This window comes from Gracilinanus agilis, chromosome 4 (genome assembly GCF_016433145.1).
Source record: "Gracilinanus agilis isolate LMUSP501 chromosome 4, AgileGrace, whole genome shotgun sequence".
Classification (NCBI taxonomy): Eukaryota; Metazoa; Chordata; class Mammalia; order Didelphimorphia; family Didelphidae; genus Gracilinanus; species Gracilinanus agilis.
The window spans coordinates 522,494,556-522,499,820 of record NC_058133.1 but is presented as its reverse complement, the minus strand read 5'-3'; positions in this window follow the sequence as shown (position 1 = coordinate 522,499,820).

Sequence of the window (5,265 nt, the reverse complement as noted above, 5' to 3'; positions counted from 1 at the left end):
GGTGACGGGGCCTGGGATGGGCGCCCAGAGGGAAAATGCGGCTAACCGAGGAGGGCGGAGGGGGAGGGCGCTGCTCCGGGCAGCCGCCGGCCAATCTGCTCCAGCCCTCGGGCCCAAGCCCCGCAGTGGCCGCGGAGTTCCGGCTTCGAGCGGTGACCCGGCCAAGGTCTCTCCGGCCGGGATTTCTACGGGGCTCTGGCGCGTGGGGGGCGGGGCGGGGCCGCGTTTGCAAAGGGGGCTGATGCCTGGGGAGGGGGGGTGGCGCGCAGGGCCCTCTGGTCTCAGGTCATACCTCGGGAACCACACGTGATCTTGGATCTGCCCCAGAGAGAGGCCAAGGACTGGTCTGGCAGACCGGAACTTCCCCCACCACTGCTGTGGCCTACGGGGGAGGGGGGATGAAGAAGCTCTGTGGGCCTCGGGGTGTGCGGAGAACCCACTCACCGCGGTGCCAGTCCACTCTCTTCCCGCCTCCCCTTCCTTTCTAGCCGTGCAAAAGAACAGCCAAAATACCACATTGGTGGGTGTGGGGCCACCTTTGGGAATGGGAAAACTCGCACCCATAACCTGGGTCCTGGGCAGGGGTCCCCACAGTTCCCCAAGCACACCTGGCCTGCCTCCAACAATGTTAGTTTCCACAATCCCTGCCTTCTGGGTGCAGAAAGGGCAGGATTGGCCCCAAGTTATTGGGGGGAAGGGGGCAAACAGAGAGAATCATGGGTAAAGCCAAGCAGGGCAAAGCCAGCGATGGGGACAGTGACATCAGCTCGTTGGGAAGGACAGGCACCGAGCAGCCACCGAGGGAGCCCTTCCTCCGTGACCGACTCCCCCTTAGCTAGCTGCCTGGGTGCAGGAAGCTGGGCTGCAGCTCCATGGAACATGCCGCAGCGCCAAGCAGAAGGATGCAGGAGCCAAGATGGCCCCTTACCAAACCAAAGGAGGTTCCACTCTTCCTGGGAGAGTGTTATAGCCCAAAAAAAGCTTATAGAAATGTTATAGCTTATAAGAATATTATAGCCAAAAAGCTAAACTTGGCAATTAAGCAGGGTTTTTGGATAACGTCATGCCCGGCTGGAGCAGGGCAGTTACCTCTCTGACTCACAGTCCCGGGGACAACTCCTGGCTGGAAGCCCCAGGGCCATAACTCCTAGGCGAAAGAGCCTTGAAGATTAAGAATTGTATCCTGTGGCACCTGGAAGCATCCCTACTCCCTCTGTCTAGCTATTAGCTCACCCTAAGACAAAGGCACCTCTGTCCCAGAGACATACATATTCCCTCTCCTGAATGCACCCCTCGGGACTCTCTTTGCTGAGTTTCCCCCAACGTGCGCGCTGGCAATAAAGCTTTCTCCTGCTTTGATTGCATTGTCTCGTGTGTTCCTCTGGAGGCCACCCATTTTGAACCCTAACAAGAGGAGCCCTCCAAAGGGGCACCGGAAAGGCCCAAATGCGGGAGCTGCTGAGCTGCCAGGGGCAAACACTCTGGAACTCTCTCATGGAGGCTTGAGGCAAGGTGAGTGGAACGGAAGGAGGAGGGGAAGGACCAGAGCCTCAGCCTTGTCTCAGCTAGCCTAAAGGGGGAACAACATCCTCTTAATGTACACAGAGACCGAGAATTCCCTCAAGGGTCTAAAGGACTAAGAGAAGGGAGAGCAGAGCAAGAAATAGGAGGGCATAAAGGAGATTCTTGGGGAAGGGGGAGGGGCTAGAATAACGACCAGGAGCTAAGAGGAAAGGAGGCCACCTTAAAAGAGTGGGTCAATTTAGAACTACAAGGGCAAGGAGAGAGAATAAGGGAGGGGTTAAGTAGTGGACAGAAGAAACTAGATGTCTGAGGAGGGAAAAGGACAAATAGTGAGCAAAAATAGAACGGAGAGCAGTAGTCATTATCACTTTGAATGTAAATGGGACGAATTCACCCATAAAAATGGAAACAGAGTACAATGGATCAAAATCCCAAACCAAACATAGTGTTTACAAGAAACACACTAAAAAATGAAAGACACACAGGGAGCAAAAAGAAAGGGCTGGAGCAGAATATACTATGCCTCAGCTGATACAGAAAAAGCAGGGGTAGCAAGTATGACCTCTGACAAAGTAAACTAGCTATGATAAAAAATAAACAGGGTACTACATTATGTTAAAAAGCACCACAGATAATGAAGCATTCTCAATATTTAACCTGTGGGCACCAAATGGAATAACATCCAGATTTTTCAAGGAAAAACTAAAAGTGTTATAGATGGAAATAGATAACAAAACAGTAATAGTGGGAGACTTCAATTTTCCCCTCTCAGAACTAGATGAATCTAATAAAGAAAAATGAACAAAAAAGAAGTCAAGGAGATGAGTAGAATCTTAGCTAACTTAAATGTGATAGATAACTGAAGAGAGAAAAGAAAGGAGTACACTTTCTCTGCAATATATGGCACATTTACAAAAATTGACCATATATTAGGGCACAAAAACTTTAGAGTTAAATGTAGAAAATAAGACATATTTAATGCATTCTTTTCAGAAGCACAATGCAATAAAAATTGTACTTAATAAAGGACCATGTAAATATAAAGTAAAAATTAATTGGAGACTAAATAACTTAATTTTAAAGAACAGATGGATTAAAGAACATGTCATAGAGCTATGGTAGTGAACCACAGATGGCATGCAGATCCCTCTCTGTGGGCACATGCACCACTATCTGCCAGAGTTTACTAGAAAGGCAGAGGGACTTGGGCCAAGCTGCTCCCTTCCCCCTCTCCACTGAGCCTGAGGACATTCCTCACTTCACCCACCCCTCTGCCCAGTAGCCCACTGGGAGTGCTTCCTCCCTCCCCTGAGCAGGGCACTCAGGCCACTCCCTTTCCCCTCTCCACATACACCTCTCATCACCCATCCCTCTGTTCAGCAGCCCAATGGGAGCATTTCCTTCCTCCCCTATCTGGGGTAAGGAAATGGGGAAGCACTTAGTCTCAGGGAGGGGAGGACCTCACTCTTGGGGGGGTGGGCAGGGCACAGCACATGGTCTCTAAAAGGTCACTGCCATGGAGGCAATAGATAATTTCATTAAAGAGAATGCTAATGAGACAACACACCAAAATCTATGAGACGCAGTAAAAGCAGCAATTGGAAGAAAATTTCTATCTCTAAATGCTTATATTAATAGAATAAAGAAAGAAAAGGTCAATGAATTGGAAATGCAACTTAAAAAAAAAACAGAAAAAGAACACATTTTAAATCTCCAACTAAACGTCAAACTGAATGCAAGAAAAGCCATTGAATTAATAAATAAATCTTGGAGGTGGTTTTACGAAAAATCAACAAAATAGATAAACAATTGGTTAATGGTTTTAAAAAAGAAGGATGAAAACCAAGCACTAGCATTAACGATGACATATATTGTAAATATGAAAAATGATAAAGGCTGCCATAAATATATAAATTAGTATTTTAATTAAAGCCATGTTGATAGATAAAATCATTAGACCACGCGCTTGTAAGCATTCAAAACTGCCGCCTCCATACTGCCTCAGCCAAGCGCCTACTCGCCAAAAAGAGAGAGCCCACTCCCTCCTAACCCACGAGATTTAAGCGCTCCCCTGCGTCAAGACGTCGGAAACGGAAACCAGTTGGACCATGTTGGATCACGGGAAATGTAGTTTTATACATTTCCCAAATCCACTTGTTACAATTCCCCGTGAGGTCCGGCAAAAAAAAAGGTTAGTCCTTTTTTCTTCGCTGGACCTGTAAAAATAGACAACTTCTAAATTTTTCAGGAATTTTGGGGATAAAAGAAATAGATGAACAAATGGTTAAAATTAGACGCATTGACAAAAAACCAATTTGGGGGGCTGTCCCCCACTGGCACAACAGTGTACAATTTAAAACAATACATACAACTCAATTTCAACTCCCCATAGTTCAATCAACTGCACCCCAAAGTTCAAAGTTTGGTCTTCATGGTACAGTGAAGGCTTTTCAGACATCTTCATGGTGTCTTCACCAAAACAAGTTCGTCGTCTGGATTCTGGGGAGATGGCAAGATCCTTATCCTGAAATTATTCTCAAAAGAATTTAAACTTTACATTATAGATTACAAAACATACATTTTCTTCTAAGATTTTATATAATTCCCCGTGAAATTACTCCTAAAAGAGTTAAATAAATATACATATATTTTTACATTATCGAATTTTAAAAAACTTAACAGATATCCCCGTGAGGTAATTCTTAAACACACCTTTTTTCTAAAAAAAAAGTACCTCAGGTCAGCTAAGGATGAGTGGCTGAGTCTTGGGGGTTTATATGAATTCAATTGGCAAAATAAAAAGAATAAATTTCAAGAAAAAAGAAAAAATTAACTTGTGAATGTAAAATGTGCAAAATCTAGGGAAAATAAACTTAGACCTTTGAATGAAGGTCTGATTAAAGTGAATTCCGCAGTGTGCAATTACCCATCCAGGGCCAGGACTTAAGGAAAATGTCTCTCTCTGATCTGACTTATCATCAGCTTTTTAGGGAAGTGAGCCAAATAATAACCAATCTTAGGTGCTTTCTAGGAATCTAAGTCGAGGGGACCCACGTCCTCTAAAGTTTTAGAAAAGACTGGGACTCCAGGACTCAAACCCAATTTCAAGCCCTAATGTATTGGCATAGAACTGCTATTTTGCAGATCTTAGTCAGTCAAGTCTCTGACCATGTGCTTTCTTTAGCACTATTAATGGCTTTCATATTCCCTTCTGGAATCAGAGAGGCATTTAATCACAGTCCTATAGGCTCAGGTATTTGCTGTAGAACCAGAAAAAGGATAAATAATGATTATATATGTACTTCCAGTACAAGATGAGAAAAAGGAAAAATCAATTGCTCTCATTAAAAAATGTTTTAAAAATCAAAAATATATATATATAGCTTAGAACTAGAAGGGTTATGTTACCCAAAAATGAGACTTTCTGTTGGAGAAAGTGGGTTTTACAAAATAGCAGATTCACAATGCACATTCAAATAGAGTACCATTATTTCCAGTAGCACATTTTAAAACAATAAACAGTGATGTTCCAAATCATATACTTGTTACAACTTTAACCCTTGGCAAATGCTGTTATTGCTTCCATAGCAAAATGTGATATTTAAACAAAGAAACCTTCTGGTATAATCATCCTCAGATAAGAATATACAGGAGCTCCTTGGCTTCCTGTTTTAAAAAATCCTGGATAGGAATGCTTCTACCCATTTAAGGCAATAATATCTCTTATAATAAAATATATAA